Source organism: Hyla sarda, unplaced genomic scaffold (genome assembly GCF_029499605.1).
Source record: "Hyla sarda isolate aHylSar1 unplaced genomic scaffold, aHylSar1.hap1 scaffold_200, whole genome shotgun sequence".
In the NCBI taxonomy this organism is placed as follows: Eukaryota; Metazoa; Chordata; class Amphibia; order Anura; family Hylidae; genus Hyla; species Hyla sarda.
This window is the reverse complement of record NW_026608660.1, coordinates 189195-207021: the sequence shown is the minus strand read 5'-3', so window position 1 is coordinate 207021 and position 17827 is coordinate 189195. Positions and strand designations below refer to the sequence as shown.

The window sequence follows — 17827 nt, the reverse complement described above, 5'->3', positions numbered from 1 at the left end:
AGCATTTTTACAACATTATACATAGGTGCTGAATACATAAAAAGCGACTGTTCAGCGACAGACAAGTCGCATCGGCTGAAAGTAGGCCAGAATGTCAGTCCATGTTGGAGCAGGTTTAGATACAGTCTAAAGTATAGATCTCAAAGTCTGTGCACAGAATTTAGCAAGGGCCTCGCACCTTCTGATGCATCAGGTAGGTGCACAATAGCATAGCCTAACCCTCTGTACTTTGGTCTATATTGATGCGGGACATAGACAGCCAGCTGATGACCAATCCATTAGTGCAATGGATGGCTGGAAGCATTTGTCTTTGCCTTTGCAATACCACAGAAGCAATGCATGGTCAATGTACAGCAATGACACACCTGTGTGAACAGCCAGGAGACCCCCCCCCCCATGTTATGTTACATAGTTACATAGTTAGTACGGTCGAAAAAAGACATATGTCCATCAAGTTCAACCAGGGAATTAAGGGGTAGGGGTGTGGCGCGATATTGGGGAAGGGATGAGATTTTATATTTCTTCATAAGCATTAATCTTATTTTGTCAATTAGGAACATTCAGCACCCACCCGCTATCAAGGCAGCTGCCTATCATGTCATGCCCTACCTGCACAGGTGTGCTGGCTACTCAAATGATCCAATTAAGGAGGCCATTTAGTCAGCAGCAGCAGAAGTCCTGTGCCTGGACGCTCCAACAGCGGCCAGACACAAGCAGAAGCAGCAGAAGCAGCAGCAGCAGCACCACCTTTTGTTTTTTGGCTGCAGCAGCAAGGCCCACAGGGCTGGCTAGCTGGCTAGCCAGCAAGCAGGTAGCAATGAAAGTAGGAATCTTTCTTTTTAACCCTGTAAGGGGGTGGTGCACTGTACCCGAAGATACTGCCATATCGGGTCAATGCATAGGGCGACGGAAGCAAGCTTCGAAATCGGCCCCCGTTCTCAAAAATCCATTTAATATATGGTCCCCAGATAGGGGACGTATCAGATATTAAACTGATAAGAACAGATACTACACTTGATCTTAGCCAAAAGGCCGAGAAGCGATAACCGTGAAAGGGGCGGGCCCAACAAGGTCCCCTTCATGGGCACTATCACTGCTTGCTGTCAGGGAGGCTGCCAGACAATTTTCCATGCACACTCTGGGCTGGGGGGCAGTCAACCACCAGTACACACAGCAGAACCTAAACCCATACCATTATTGCTAAGCAGCAAGACAGGGGCCCATTGCACTCCCACGGGGCCTTTTTAAATGCAATCCATAACCCGGATTTGCCAGGAACCCTTCTTACTCCTCCTACTTGCATGTGACACTGGGCTTAGGATCTGCATAGGAAACACACACACAAGCACACACCTACCTTTGTTGCCTGCAGATGCCTCCTTGGCTGTCCCCAAACGGTATCAAACCAACACCCACGGGAAGCTGTAAGCATAGAGGACATGCCTGCACCCCATTGGACTTACCTGTGTGGGTTAAATCCGGGTTATTTGACAACCTATGGCGGTGATGGTTCTGCTCAGGCAGAGCAGTGCTGATGCTCCTCATAAAGCTGTCGCTGCTGTGAAGGTTCTAGGTGACATCACAAATCCCTATGGTTACATACACAACAAAGCTGGGTTGTTGTTGTTTACACTCTGCAAGGCCTGTGGAAGTGAGTGACATCATAGCACTGTAGTTCTGAGGGTTCTAGATGGATGCAACAATCTCCTGTTGCTTCTATGAAGGCCATAATAGACGACATCACCAAACAGCTCCATAGTCACATACACAGCAAAGGAGAGATGTTGTTTACACCTAGTGATGTCAGTGGTATTGAGTGACATCACAGCACAGTGCTAAGGCTCCTGGGCCTGGACACAGCAGCGGCTGCAATATCTCAACGGAGAATACGTTTATATATATGTGTGTGTGTGCGCGTATATATATATATATATATATATATATATATATATATATATATATATATTCTCCGCCGAAATCACTTTTAAACCCATTTCCACCTTTTTTTCCCTTCTCTTCCTCTTACTTTTTTTTCACGTTTTTTTACGTTTTTCTCCTTTTCGCCTCTTTTCTGGGCGTATTATTCTTCTTTTTCTTCTTTTTTTTCGTCTAATGCATACCCCATCAGTGCAGCAATGCTTATTCAATACCGCCAGCAGATGGAGACACTGGGGGATAATTTTCTAAGGATTTATACTGATTTTTCCTGTCTGAATTTGTCGCACAGAAAGTTGCAGGCCAAATATGTGTGACATTTCTGCGACTTTAGCTTCTAGAGCATTTTTACAACATTATACATAGGTGCTGAATACATAAAAAGCGACTGTTCAGCGACAGACAAGTCGCATCGGCTGAAAGTAGGCCAGAATGTCAGTCCATGTTGGAGCAGGTTTAGATACAGTCTAAAGTATAGATCTCAAAGTCTGTGCACAGAATTTAGCAAGGGCCTCGCACCTTCTGATGCATCAGGTAGGTGCACAATAGCATAGCCTAACCCTCTGTACTTTGGTCTATATTGATGCGGGACATAGACAGCCAGCTGATGACCAATCCATTAGTGCAATGGATGGCTGGAAGCATTTGTCTTTGCCTTTGCAATACCACAGAAGCAATGCATGGTCAATGTACAGCAATGACACACCTGTGTGAACAGCCAGGAGACCCCCCCCCCATGTTATGTTACATAGTTACATAGTTAGTACGGTCGAAAAAAGACATATGTCCATCAAGTTCAACCAGGGAATTAAGGGGTAGGGGTGTGGCGCGATATTGGGGAAGGGATGAGATTTTATATTTCTTCATAAGCATTAATCTTATTTTGTCAATTAGGAACATTCAGCACCCACCCGCTATCAAGGCAGCTGCCTATCATGTCATGCCCTACCTGCACAGGTGTGCTGGCTACTCAAATGATCCAATTAAGGAGGCCATTTAGTCAGCAGCAGCAGAAGTCCTGTGCCTGGACGCTCCAACAGCGGCCAGACACAAGCAGAAGCAGCAGAAGCAGCAGCAGCAGCACCACCTTTTGTTTTTTGGCTGCAGCAGCAAGGCCCACAGGGCTGGCTAGCTGGCTAGCCAGCAAGCAGCAATGAAAGTAGGAATCTTTCTTTTTAACCCTGTAAGGGGGTGGTGCACTGTACCCGAAGATACTGCCATATCGGGTCAATGCATAGGGCGACGGAAGCAAGCTTCGAAATCGGCCCCCGTTCTCAAAAATCCATTTAATATATGGTCCCCAGATAGGGGACGTATCAGATATTAAACTGATAAGAACAGATACTACACTTGATCTTAGCCAAAAGGCCGAGAAGCGACAACCGTGAAAGGGGCGGGCCCAACAAGGTCCCCTTCATGGGCACTATCACTGCTTGCTGTCAGGGAGGCTGCCAGACAATTTTCCATGCACACTCTGGGCTGGGGGGCAGTCAACCACCAGTACACACAGCAGAACCTAAACCCATACCATTATTGCTAAGCAGCAAGACAGGGGCCCATTGCACTCCCACGGGGCCTTTTTAAATGCAATCCATAACCCGGATTTGCCAGGAACCCTTCTTACTCCTCCTACTTGCATGTGACACTGGGCTTAGGATCTGCATAGGAAACACACACACAAGCACACACCTACATTTGTTGCCTGCAGATGCCTCCTTGGCTGTCCCCAAACGGTATCAAACCAACACCCACGGGAAGCTGTAAGCATAGAGGACATGCCTGCACCCCATTGGACTTACCTGTGTGGGTTAAATCCGGGTTATTTGACAACCTATGGCGGTGATGGTTCTGCTCAGGCAGAGCAGTGCTGATGCTCCTCATAAAGCTGTCGCTGCTGTGAAGGTTCTAGGTGACATCACAAATCCCTATGGTTACATACACAACAAAGCTGGGTTGTTGTTGTTTACACTCTGCAAGGCCTGTGGAAGTGAGTGACATCATAGCACTGTAGTTCTGAGGGTTCTAGATGGATGCAACAATCTCCTGTTGCTTCTATGAAGGCCATAATAGACGACATCACCAAACAGCTCCATAGTCACATACACAGCAAAGGAGAGATGTTGTTTACACCTAGTGATGTCAGTGGTATTGAGTGACATCACAGCACAGTGCTAAGGCTCCTGGGCCTGGACACAGCAGCGGCTGCAATATCTCAACGGAGAATACGTTTATATATATGTGTGTGTGTGCGCGTATATATATATATATATATATATATATATATATATATATATATATATTTCTCCGCCGAAATCACTTTTAAACCCATTTCCACCTTTTTTTCCCTTCTCTTCCTCTTACTTTTTTTTCACGTTTTTTTACGTTTTTCTCCTTTTCGCCTCTTTTCTGGGCGTATTATTCTTCTTTTTCTTCTTTTTTTTCGTCTAATGCATACCCCATCAGTGCAGCAATGCTTATTCAATACCGCCAGCAGATGGAGACACTGGGGGATAATTTTCTAAGGATTTATACTGATTTTTCCTGTCTGAATTTGTCGCACAGAAAGTTGCAGGCCAAATATGTGTGACATTTCTGCGACTTTAGCTTCTAGAGCATTTTTACAACATTATACATAGGTGCTGAATACATAAAAAGCGACTGTTCAGCGACAGACAAGTCGCATCGGCTGAAAGTAGGCCAGAATGTCAGTCCATGTTGGAGCAGGTTTAGATACAGTCTAAAGTATAGATCTCAAAGTCTGTGCACAGAATTTAGCAAGGGCCTCGCACCTTCTGATGCATCAGGTAGGTGCACAATAGCATAGCCTAACCCTCTGTACTTTGGTCTATATTGATGCGGGACATAGACAGCCAGCTGATGACCAATCCATTAGTGCAATGGATGGCTGGAAGCATTTGTCTTTGCCTTTGCAATACCACAGAAGCAATGCATGGTCAATGTACAGCAATGACACACCTGTGTGAACAGCCAGGAGACCCCCCCCCCATGTTATGTTACATAGTTACATAGTTAGTACGGTCGAAAAAAGACATATGTCCATCAAGTTCAACCAGGGAATTAAGGGGTAGGGGTGTGGCGCGATATTGGGGAAGGGATGAGATTTTATATTTCTTCATAAGCATTAATCTTATTTTGTCAATTAGGAACATTCAGCACCCACCCGCTATCAAGGCAGCTGCCTATCATGTCATGCCCTACCTGCACAGGTGTGCTGGCTACTCAAATGATCCAATTAAGGAGGCCATTTAGTCAGCAGCAGCAGAAGTCCTGTGCCTGGACGCTCCAACAGCGGCCAGACACAAGCAGAAGCAGCAGAAGCAGCAGCAGCAGCACCACCTTTTGTTTTTTGGCTGCAGCAGCAAGGCCCACAGGGCTGGCTAGCTGGCTAGCCAGCAAGCAGCAATGAAAGTAGGAATCTTTCTTTTTAACCCTGTAAGGGGGTGGTGCACTGTACCCGAAGATACTGCCATATCGGGTCAATGCATAGGGCGACGGAAGCAAGCTTCGAAATCGGCCCCCGTTCTCAAAAATCCATTTAATATATGGTCCCCAGATAGGGGACGTATCAGATATTAAACTGATAAGAACAGATACTACACTTGATCTTAGCCAAAAGGCCGAGAAGCGACAACCGTGAAAGGGGCGGGCCCAACAAGGTCCCCTTCATGGGCACTATCACTGCTTGCTGTCAGGGAGGCTGCCAGACAATTTTCCATGCACACTCTGGGCTGGGGGGCAGTCAACCACCAGTACACACAGCAGAACCTAAACCCATACCATTATTGCTAAGCAGCAAGACAGGGGCCCATTGCACTCCCACGGGGCCTTTTTAAATGCAATCCATAACCCGGATTTGCCAGGAACCCTTCTTACTCCTCCTACTTGCATGTGACACTGGGCTTAGGATCTGCATAGGAAACACACACACAAGCACACACCTACCTTTGTTGCCTGCAGATGCCTCCTTGGCTGTCCCCAAACGGTATCAAACCAACACCCACGGGAAGCTGTAAGCATAGAGGACATGCCTGCACCCCATTGGACTTACCTGTGTGGGTTAAATCCGGGTTATTTGACAACCTATGGCGGTGATGGTTCTGCTCAGGCAGAGCAGTGCTGATGCTCCTCATAAAGCTGTCGCTGCTGTGAAGGTTCTAGGTGACATCACAAATCCCTATGGTTACATACACAACAAAGCTGGGTTGTTGTTGTTTACACTCTGCAAGGCCTGTGGAAGTGAGTGACATCATAGCACTGTAGTTCTGAGGGTTCTAGATGGATGCAACAATCTCCTGTTGCTTCTATGAAGGCCATAATAGACGACATCACCAAACAGCTCCATAGTCACATACACAGCAAAGGAGAGATGTTGTTTACACCTAGTGATGTCAGTGGTATTGAGTGACATCACAGCACAGTGCTAAGGCTCCTGGGCCTGGACACAGCAGCGGCTGCAATATCTCAACGGAGAATACGTTTATATATATGTGTGTGTGTGCGCGTATATATATATATATATATATATATATATATATATATATATATATTTCTCCGCCGAAATCACTTTTAAACCCATTTCCACCTTTTTTTCCCTTCTCTTCCTCTTACTTTTTTTTCACGTTTTTTTACGTTTTTCTCCTTTTCGCCTCTTTTCTGGGCGTATTATTCTTCTTTTTCTTCTTTTTTTTCGTCTAATGCATACCCCATCAGTGCAGCAATGCTTATTCAATACCGCCAGCAGATGGAGACACTGGGGGATAATTTTCTAAGGATTTATACTGATTTTTCCTGTCTGAATTTGTCGCACAGAAAGTTGCAGGCCAAATATGTGTGACATTTCTGCGACTTTAGCTTCTAGAGCATTTTTACAACATTATACATAGGTGCTGAATACATAAAAAGCGACTGTTCAGCGACAGACAAGTCGCATCGGCTGAAAGTAGGCCAGAATGTCAGTCCATGTTGGAGCAGGTTTAGATACAGTCTAAAGTATAGATCTCAAAGTCTGTGCACAGAATTTAGCAAGGGCCTCGCACCTTCTGATGCATCAGGTAGGTGCACAATAGCATAGCCTAACCCTCTGTACTTTGGTCTATATTGATGCGGGACATAGACAGCCAGCTGATGACCAATCCATTAGTGCAATGGATGGCTGGAAGCATTTGTCTTTGCCTTTGCAATACCACAGAAGCAATGCATGGTCAATGTACAGCAATGACACACCTATGTGAACAGCCAGGAGACCCCCCCCCCCCCCCCCCCATGTTATGTTACATAGTTACATAGTTAGTACGGTCGAAAAAAGACATATGTCCATCAAGTTCAACCAGGGAATTAAGGGGTAGGGGTGTGGCGCGATATTGGGGAAGGGATGAGATTTTATATTTCTTCATAAGCATTAATCTTATTTTGTCAATTAGGAACATTCAGCACCCACCCGCTATCAAGGCAGCTGCCTATCATGTCATGCCCTACCTGCACAGGTGTGCTGGCTACTCAAATGATCCAATTAAGGAGGCCATTTAGTCAGCAGCAGCAGAAGTCCTGTGCCTGGACGCTCCAACAGCGGCCAGACACAAGCAGAAGCAGCAGAAGCAGCAGCAGCAGCACCACCTTTTGTTTTTTGGCTGCAGCAGCAAGGCCCACAGGGCTGGCTAGCTGGCTAGCCAGCAAGCAGGTAGCAATGAAAGTAGGAATCTTTCTTTTTAACCCTGTAAGGGGGTGGTGCACTGTACCCGAAGATACTGCCATATCGGGTCAATGCATAGGGCGACGGAAGCAAGCTTCGAAATCGGCCCCCGTTCTCAAAAATCCATTTAATATATGGTCCCCAGATAGGGGACGTATCAGATATTAAACTGATAAGAACAGATACTACACTTGATCTTAGCCAAAAGGCCGAGAAGCGATAACCGTGAAAGGGGCGGGCCCAACAAGGTCCCCTTCATGGGCACTATCACTGCTTGCTGTCAGGGAGGCTGCCAGACAATTTTCCATGCACACTCTGGGCTGGGGGGCAGTCAACCACCAGTACACACAGCAGAACCTAAACCCATACCATTATTGCTAAGCAGCAAGACAGGGGCCCATTGCACTCCCACGGGGCCTTTTTAAATGCAATCCATAACCCGGATTTGCCAGGAACCCTTCTTACTCCTCCTACTTGCATGTGACACTGGGCTTAGGATCTGCATAGGAAACACACACACAAGCACACACCTACCTTTGTTGCCTGCAGATGCCTCCTTGGCTGTCCCCAAACGGTATCAAACCAACACCCACGGGAAGCTGTAAGCATAGAGGACATGCCTGCACCCCATTGGACTTACCTGTGTGGGTTAAATCCGGGTTATTTGACAACCTATGGCGGTGATGGTTCTGCTCAGGCAGAGCAGTGCTGATGCTCCTCATAAAGCTGTCGCTGCTGTGAAGGTTCTAGGTGACATCACAAATCCCTATGGTTACATACACAACAAAGCTGGGTTGTTGTTGTTTACACTCTGCAAGGCCTGTGGAAGTGAGTGACATCATAGCACTGTAGTTCTGAGGGTTCTAGATGGATGCAACAATCTCCTGTTGCTTCTATGAAGGCCATAATAGACGACATCACCAAACAGCTCCATAGTCACATACACAGCAAAGGAGAGATGTTGTTTACACCTAGTGATGTCAGTGGTATTGAGTGACATCACAGCACAGTGCTAAGGCTCCTGGGCCTGGACACAGCAGCGGCTGCAATATCTCAACGGAGAATACGTTTATATATATGTGTGTGTGTGCGCGTATATATATATATATATATATATATATATATATATATATATATATTTCTCCGCCGAAATCACTTTTAAACCCATTTCCACCTTTTTTTCCCTTCTCTTCCTCTTACTTTTTTTTCACGTTTTTTTACGTTTTTCTCCTTTTCGCCTCTTTTCTGGGCGTATTATTCTTCTTTTTCTTCTTTTTTTTCGTCTAATGCATACCCCATCAGTGCAGCAATGCTTATTCAATACCGCCAGCAGATGGAGACACTGGGGGATAATTTTCTAAGGATTTATACTGATTTTTCCTGTCTGAATTTGTCGCACAGAAAGTTGCAGGCCAAATATGTGTGACATTTCTGCGACTTTAGCTTCTAGAGCATTTTTACAACATTATACATAGGTGCTGAATACATAAAAAGCGACTGTTCAGCGACAGACAAGTCGCATCGGCTGAAAGTAGGCCAGAATGTCAGTCCATGTTGGAGCAGGTTTAGATACAGTCTAAAGTATAGATCTCAAAGTCTGTGCACAGAATTTAGCAAGGGCCTCGCACCTTCTGATGCATCAGGTAGGTGCACAATAGCATAGCCTAACCCTCTGTACTTTGGTCTATATTGATGCGGGACATAGACAGCCAGCTGATGACCAATCCATTAGTGCAATGGATGGCTGGAAGCATTTGTCTTTGCCTTTGCAATACCACAGAAGCAATGCATGGTCAATGTACAGCAATGACACACCTGTGTGAACAGCCAGGAGACCCCCCCCCCCCCCCCCCATGTTATGTTACATAGTTACATAGTTAGTACGGTCGAAAAAAGACATATGTCCATCAAGTTCAACCAGGGAATTAAGGGGTAGGGGTGTGGCGCGATATTGGGGAAGGGATGAGATTTTATATTTCTTCATAAGCATTAATCTTATTTTGTCAATTAGGAACATTCAGCACCCACCCGCTATCAAGGCAGCTGCCTATCATGTCATGCCCTACCTGCACAGGTGTGCTGGCTACTCAAATGATCCAATTAAGGAGGCCATTTAGTCAGCAGCAGCAGAAGTCCTGTGCCTGGACGCTCCAACAGCGGCCAGACACAAGCAGAAGCAGCAGAAGCAGCAGCAGCAGCACCACCTTTTGTTTTTTGGCTGCAGCAGCAAGGCCCACAGGGCTGGCTAGCTGGCTAGCCAGCAAGCAGGTAGCAATGAAAGTAGGAATCTTTCTTTTTAACCCTGTAAGGGGGTGGTGCACTGTACCCGAAGATACTGCCATATCGGGTCAATGCATAGGGCGACGGAAGCAAGCTTCGAAATCGGCCCCCGTTCTCAAAAATCCATTTAATATATGGTCCCCAGATAGGGGACGTATCAGATATTAAACTGATAAGAACAGATACTACACTTGATCTTAGCCAAAAGGCCGAGAAGCGATAACCGTGAAAGGGGCGGGCCCAACAAGGTCCCCTTCATGGGCACTATCACTGCTTGCTGTCAGGGAGGCTGCCAGACAATTTTCCATGCACACTCTGGGCTGGGGGGCAGTCAACCACCAGTACACACAGCAGAACCTAAACCCATACCATTATTGCTAAGCAGCAAGACAGGGGCCCATTGCACTCCCACGGGGCCTTTTTAAATGCAATCCATAACCCGGATTTGCCAGGAACCCTTCTTACTCCTCCTACTTGCATGTGACACTGGGCTTAGGATCTGCATAGGAAACACACACACAAGCACACACCTACCTTTGTTGCCTGCAGATGCCTCCTTGGCTGTCCCCAAACGGTATCAAACCAACACCCACGGGAAGCTGTAAGCATAGAGGACATGCCTGCACCCCATTGGACTTACCTGTGTGGGTTAAATCCGGGTTATTTGACAACCTATGGCGGTGATGGTTCTGCTCAGGCAGAGCAGTGCTGATGCTCCTCATAAAGCTGTCGCTGCTGTGAAGGTTCTAGGTGACATCACAAATCCCTATGGTTACATACACAACAAAGCTGGGTTGTTGTTGTTTACACTCTGCAAGGCCTGTGGAAGTGAGTGACATCATAGCACTGTAGTTCTGAGGGTTCTAGATGGATGCAACAATCTCCTGTTGCTTCTATGAAGGCCATAATAGACGACATCACCAAACAGCTCCATAGTCACATACACAGCAAAGGAGAGATGTTGTTTACACCTAGTGATGTCAGTGGTATTGAGTGACATCACAGCACAGTGCTAAGGCTCCTGGGCCTGGACACAGCAGCGGCTGCAATATCTCAACGGAGAATACGTTTATATATATGTGTGTGTGTGCGCGTATATATATATATATATATATATATATATATATATATATATATTTCTCCGCCGAAATCACTTTTAAACCCATTTCCACCTTTTTTTCCCTTCTCTTCCTCTTACTTTTTTTTCACGTTTTTTTACGTTTTTCTCCTTTTCGCCTCTTTTCTGGGCGTATTATTCTTCTTTTTCTTCTTTTTTTTCGTCTAATGCATACCCCATCAGTGCAGCAATGCTTATTCAATACCGCCAGCAGATGGAGACACTGGGGGATAATTTTCTAAGGATTTATACTGATTTTTCCTGTCTGAATTTGTCGCACAGAAAGTTGCAGGCCAAATATGTGTGACATTTCTGCGACTTTAGCTTCTAGAGCATTTTTACAACATTATACATAGGTGCTGAATACATAAAAAGCGACTGTTCAGCGACAGACAAGTCGCATCGGCTGAAAGTAGGCCAGAATGTCAGTCCATGTTGGAGCAGGTTTAGATACAGTCTAAAGTATAGATCTCAAAGTCTGTGCACAGAATTTAGCAAGGGCCTCGCACCTTCTGATGCATCAGGTAGGTGCACAATAGCATAGCCTAACCCTCTGTACTTTGGTCTATATTGATGCGGGACATAGACAGCCAGCTGATGACCAATCCATTAGTGCAATGGATGGCTGGAAGCATTTGTCTTTGCCTTTGCAATACCACAGAAGCAATGCATGGTCAATGTACAGCAATGACACACCTGTGTGAACAGCCAGGAGACCCCCCCCCCCCCCCCCATGTTATGTTACATAGTTACATAGTTAGTACGGTCGAAAAAAGACATATGTCCATCAAGTTCAACCAGGGAATTAAGGGGTAGGGGTGTGGCGCGATATTGGGGAAGGGATGAGATTTTATATTTCTTCATAAGCATTAATCTTATTTTGTCAATTAGGAACATTCAGCACCCACCCGCTATCAAGGCAGCTGCCTATCATGTCATGCCCTACCTGCACAGGTGTGCTGGCTACTCAAATGATCCAATTAAGGAGGCCATTTAGTCAGCAGCAGCAGAAGTCCTGTGCCTGGACGCTCCAACAGCGGCCAGACACAAGCAGAAGCAGCAGAAGCAGCAGCAGCAGCACCACCTTTTGTTTTTTGGCTGCAGCAGCAAGGCCCACAGGGCTGGCTAGCTGGCTAGCCAGCAAGCAGGTAGCAATGAAAGTAGGAATCTTTCTTTTTAACCCTGTAAGGGGGTGGTGCACTGTACCCGAAGATACTGCCATATCGGGTCAATGCATAGGGCGACGGAAGCAAGCTTCGAAATCGGCCCCCGTTCTCAAAAATCCATTTAATATATGGTCCCCAGATAGGGGACGTATCAGATATTAAACTGATAAGAACAGATACTACACTTGATCTTAGCCAAAAGGCCGAGAAGCGATAACCGTGAAAGGGGCGGGCCCAACAAGGTCCCCTTCATGGGCACTATCACTGCTTGCTGTCAGGGAGGCTGCCAGACAATTTTCCATGCACACTCTGGGCTGGGGGGCAGTCAACCACCAGTACACACAGCAGAACCTAAACCCATACCATTATTGCTAAGCAGCAAGACAGGGGCCCATTGCACTCCCACGGGGCCTTTTTAAATGCAATCCATAACCCGGATTTGCCAGGAACCCTTCTTACTCCTCCTACTTGCATGTGACACTGGGCTTAGGATCTGCATAGGAAACACACACACAAGCACACACCTACCTTTGTTGCCTGCAGATGCCTCCTTGGCTGTCCCCAAACGGTATCAAACCAACACCCACGGGAAGCTGTAAGCATAGAGGACATGCCTGCACCCCATTGGACTTACCTGTGTGGGTTAAATCCGGGTTATTTGACAACCTATGGCGGTGATGGTTCTGCTCAGGCAGAGCAGTGCTGATGCTCCTCATAAAGCTGTCGCTGCTGTGAAGGTTCTAGGTGACATCACAAATCCCTATGGTTACATACACAACAAAGCTGGGTTGTTGTTGTTTACACTCTGCAAGGCCTGTGGAAGTGAGTGACATCATAGCACTGTAGTTCTGAGGGTTCTAGATGGATGCAACAATCTCCTGTTGCTTCTATGAAGGCCATAATAGACGACATCACCAAACAGCTCCATAGTCACATACACAGCAAAGGAGAGATGTTGTTTACACCTAGTGATGTCAGTGGTATTGAGTGACATCACAGCACAGTGCTAAGGCTCCTGGGCCTGGACACAGCAGCGGCTGCAATATCTCAACGGAGAATACGTTTATATATATGTGTGTGTGTGCGCGTATATATATATATATATATATATATATATATATATATATATATATTTCTCCGCCGAAATCACTTTTAAACCCATTTCCACCTTTTTTTCCCTTCTCTTCCTCTTACTTTTTTTTCACGTTTTTTTACGTTTTTCTCCTTTTCGCCTCTTTTCTGGGTGTATTATTCTTCTTTTTCTTCTTTTTTTTCGTCTAATGCATACCCCATCAGTGCAGCAATGCTTATTCAATACCGCCAGCAGATGGAGACACTGGGGGATAATTTTCTAAGGATTTATACTGATTTTTCCTGTCTGAATTTGTCGCACAGAAAGTTGCAGGCCAAATATGTGTGACATTTCTGCGACTTTAGCTTCTAGAGCATTTTTACAACATTATACATAGGTGCTGAATACATAAAAAGCGACTGTTCAGCGACAGACAAGTCGCATCGGCTGAAAGTAGGCCAGAATGTCAGTCCATGTTGGAGCAGGTTTAGATACAGTCTAAAGTATAGATCTCAAAGTCTGTGCACAGAATTTAGCAAGGGCCTCGCACCTTCTGATGCATCAGGTAGGTGCACAATAGCATAGCCTAACCCTCTGTACTTTGGTCTATATTGATGCGGGACATAGACAGCCAGCTGATGACCAATCCATTAGTGCAATGGATGGCTGGAAGCATTTGTCTTTGCCTTTGCAATACCACAGAAGCAATGCATGGTCAATGTACAGCAATGACACACCTGTGTGAACAGCCAGGAGACCCCCCCCCCCCCCCCCCCATGTTATGTTACATAGTTACATAGTTAGTACGGTCGAAAAAAGACATATGTCCATCAAGTTCAACCAGGGAATTAAGGGGTAGGGGTGTGGCGCGATATTGGGGAAGGGATGAGATTTTATATTTCTTCATAAGCATTAATCTTATTTTGTCAATTAGGAACATTCAGCACCCACCCGCTATCAAGGCAGCTGCCTATCATGTCATGCCCTACCTGCACAGGTGTGCTGGCTACTCAAATGATCCAATTAAGGAGGCCATTTAGTCAGCAGCAGCAGAAGTCCTGTGCCTGGACGCTCCAACAGCGGCCAGACACAAGCAGAAGCAGCAGAAGCAGCAGCAGCAGCACCACCTTTTGTTTTTTGGCTGCAGCAGCAAGGCCCACAGGGCTGGCTAGCTGGCTAGCCAGCAAGCAGGTAGCAATGAAAGTAGGAATCTTTCTTTTTAACCCTGTAAGGGGGTGGTGCACTGTACCCGAAGATACTGCCATATCGGGTCAATGCATAGGGCGACGGAAGCAAGCTTCGAAATCGGCCCCCGTTCTCAAAAATCCATTTAATATATGGTCCCCAGATAGGGGACGTATCAGATATTAAACTGATAAGAACAGATACTACACTTGATCTTAGCCAAAAGGCCGAGAAGCGATAACCGTGAAAGGGGCGGGCCCAACAAGGTCCCCTTCATGGGCACTATCACTGCTTGCTGTCAGGGAGGCTGCCAGACAATTTTCCATGCACACTCTGGGCTGGGGGGCAGTCAACCACCAGTACACACAGCAGAACCTAAACCCATACCATTATTGCTAAGCAGCAAGACAGGGGCCCATTGCACTCCCACGGGGCCTTTTTAAATGCAATCCATAACCCGGATTTGCCAGGAACCCTTCTTACTCCTCCTACTTGCATGTGACACTGGGCTTAGGATCTGCATAGGAAACACACACACAAGCACACACCTACCTTTGTTGCCTGCAGATGCCTCCTTGGCTGTCCCCAAACGGTATCAAACCAACACCCACGGGAAGCTGTAAGCATAGAGGACATGCCTGCACCCCATTGGACTTACCTGTGTGGGTTAAATCCGGGTTATTTGACAACCTATGGCGGTGATGGTTCTGCTCAGGCAGAGCAGTGCTGATGCTCCTCATAAAGCTGTCGCTGCTGTGAAGGTTCTAGGTGACATCACAAATCCCTATGGTTACATACACAACAAAGCTGGGTTGTTGTTGTTTACACTCTGCAAGGCCTGTGGAAGTGAGTGACATCATAGCACTGTAGTTCTGAGGGTTCTAGATGGATGCAACAATCTCCTGTTGCTTCTATGAAGGCCATAATAGACGACATCACCAAACAGCTCCATAGTCACATACACAGCAAAGGAGAGATGTTGTTTACACCTAGTGATGTCAGTGGTATTGAGTGACATCACAGCACAGTGCTAAGGCTCCTGGGCCTGGACACAGCAGCGGCTGCAATATCTCAACGGAGAATACGTTTATATATATGTGTGTGTGTGCGCGTATATATATATATATATATATATATATATATATATATATATATATATTTCTCCGCCGAAATCACTTTTAAACCCATTTCCACCTTTTTTTCCCTTCTCTTCCTCTTACTTTTTTTTCACGTTTTTTTACGTTTTTCTCCTTTTCGCCTCTTTTCTGGGCGTATTATTCTTCTTTTTCTTCTTTTTTTTCGTCTAATGCATACCCCATCAGTGCAGCAATGCTTATTCAATACCGCCAGCAGATGGAGACACTGGGGGATAATTTTCTAAGGATTTATACTGATTTTTCCTGTCTGAATTTGTCGCACAGAAAGTTGCAGGCCAAATATGTGTGACATTTCTGCGACTTTAGCTTCTAGAGCATTTTTACAACATTATACATAGGTGCTGAATACATAAAAAGCGACTGTTCAGCGACAGACAAGTCGCATCGGCTGAAAGTAGGCCAGAATGTCAGTCCATGTTGGAGCAGGTTTAGATACAGTCTAAAGTATAGATCTCAAAGTCTGTGCACAGAATTTAGCAAGGGCCTCGCACCTTCTGATGCATCAGGTAGGTGCACAATAGCATAGCCTAACCCTCTGTACTTTGGTCTATATTGATGCGGGACATAGACAGCCAGCTGATGACCAATCCATTAGTGCAATGGATGGCTGGAAGCATTTGTCTTTGCCTTTGCAATACCACAGAAGCAATGCATGGTCAATGTACAGCAATGACACACCTGTGTGAACAGCCAGGAGACCCCCCCCCCCCCCCCATGTTATGTTACATAGTTACATAGTTAGTACGGTCGAAAAAAGACATATGTCCATCAAGTTCAACCAGGGAATTAAGGGGTAGGGGTGTGGCGCGATATTGGGGAAGGGATGAGATTTTATATTTCTTCATAAGCATTAATCTTATTTTGTCAATTAGGAACATTCAGCACCCACCCGCTATCAAGGCAGCTGCCTATCATGTCATGCCCTACCTGCACAGGTGTGCTGGCTACTCAAATGATCCAATTAAGGAGGCCATTTAGTCAGCAGCAGCAGAAGTCCTGTGCCTGGACGCTCCAACAGCGGCCAGACACAAGCAGAAGCAGCAGAAGCAGCAGCAGCAGCACCACCTTTTGTTTTTTGGCTGCAGCAGCAAGGCCCACAGGGCTGGCTAGCTGGCTAGCCAGCAAGCAGGTAGCAATGAAAGTAGGAATCTTTCTTTTTAACCCTGTAAGGGGGTGGTGCACTGTACCCGAAGATACTGCCATATCGGGTCAATGCATAGGGCGACGGAAGCAAGCTTCGAAATCGGCCCCCGTTCTCAAAAATCCATTTAATATATGGTCCCCAGATAGGGGACGTATCAGATATTAAACTGATAAGAACAGATACTACACTTGATCTTAGCCAAAAGGCCGAGAAGCGATAACCGTGAAAGGGGCGGGCCCAACAAGGTCCCCTTCATGGGCACTATCACTGCTTGCTGTCAGGGAGGCTGCCAGACAATTTTCCATGCACACTCTGGGCTGGGGGGCAGTCAACCACCAGTACACACAGCAGAACCTAAACCCATACCATTATTGCTAAGCAGCAAGACAGGGGCCCATTGCACTCCCACGGGGCCTTTTTAAATGCAATCCATAACCCGGATTTGCCAGGAACCCTTCTTACTCCTCCTACTTGCATGTGACACTGGGCTTAGGATCTGCATAGGAAACACACACACAAGCACACACCTACCTTTGTTGCCTGCAGATGCCTCCTTGGCTGTCCCCAAACGGTATCAAACCAACACCCACGGGAAGCTGTAAGCATAGAGGACATGCCTGCACCCCATTGGACTTACCTGTGTGGGTTAAATCCGGGTTATTTGACAACCTATGGCGGTGATGGTTCTGCTCAGGCAGAGCAGTGCTGATGCTCCTCATAAAGCTGTCGCTGCTGTGAAGGTTCTAGGTGACATCACAAATCCCTATGGTTACATACACAACAAAGCTGGGTTGTTGTTGTTTACACTCTGCAAGGCCTGTGGAAGTGAGTGACATCATAGCACTGTAGTTCTGAGGGTTCTAGATGGATGCAACAATCTCCTGTTGCTTCTATGAAGGCCATAATAGACGACATCACCAAACAGCTCCATAGTCACATACACAGCAAAGGAGAGATGTTGTTTACACCTAGTGATGTCAGTGGTATTGAGTGACATCACAGCACAGTGCTAAGGCTCCTGGGCCTGGACACAGCAGCGGCTGCAATATCTCAACGGAGAA

General features: G+C 46.3%; 8 non-coding genes across 8 annotated transcripts; all 8 read right to left on the bottom strand.

Moving 5' to 3' along the window:
• Nucleotides 1–853: 853 nt before the first annotated feature.
• On the bottom strand, nt 854–1044 carry LOC130317451 (U2 spliceosomal RNA). The gene has a single exon (XR_008864565.1). It is a non-coding gene; the product is annotated as a U2 spliceosomal RNA (small nuclear RNA).
• A 2080-nt stretch (nt 1045–3124) lies between these two features.
• LOC130317546 (U2 spliceosomal RNA) lies at nt 3125–3315 on the bottom strand. The gene has a single exon (XR_008864651.1). It is a non-coding gene; the product is annotated as a U2 spliceosomal RNA (small nuclear RNA).
• A 2079-nt stretch (nt 3316–5394) lies between these two features.
• On the bottom strand, nt 5395–5585 carry LOC130317545 (U2 spliceosomal RNA). The gene has a single exon (XR_008864650.1). It is a non-coding gene; the product is annotated as a U2 spliceosomal RNA (small nuclear RNA).
• A 2090-nt stretch (nt 5586–7675) lies between these two features.
• LOC130317449 (U2 spliceosomal RNA) lies at nt 7676–7866 on the bottom strand. Its single transcript, XR_008864564.1, has one exon. It is a non-coding gene; the product is annotated as a U2 spliceosomal RNA (small nuclear RNA).
• Nucleotides 7867–9955: 2089 nt separating this feature from the next.
• On the bottom strand, nt 9956–10146 carry LOC130317447 (U2 spliceosomal RNA). Its single transcript, XR_008864562.1, has one exon. It is a non-coding gene; the product is annotated as a U2 spliceosomal RNA (small nuclear RNA).
• Nucleotides 10147–12232: 2086 nt separating this feature from the next.
• LOC130317446 (U2 spliceosomal RNA) lies at nt 12233–12423 on the bottom strand. Its single transcript, XR_008864561.1, has one exon. It is a non-coding gene; the product is annotated as a U2 spliceosomal RNA (small nuclear RNA).
• Nucleotides 12424–14513: 2090 nt separating this feature from the next.
• Nucleotides 14514–14704, bottom strand: LOC130317445 (U2 spliceosomal RNA). Its single transcript, XR_008864560.1, has one exon. It is a non-coding gene; the product is annotated as a U2 spliceosomal RNA (small nuclear RNA).
• A 2089-nt stretch (nt 14705–16793) lies between these two features.
• On the bottom strand, nt 16794–16984 carry LOC130317443 (U2 spliceosomal RNA). The gene has a single exon (XR_008864559.1). It is a non-coding gene; the product is annotated as a U2 spliceosomal RNA (small nuclear RNA).
• Between the last annotated feature and the right edge of the window lie 843 nt (nt 16985–17827).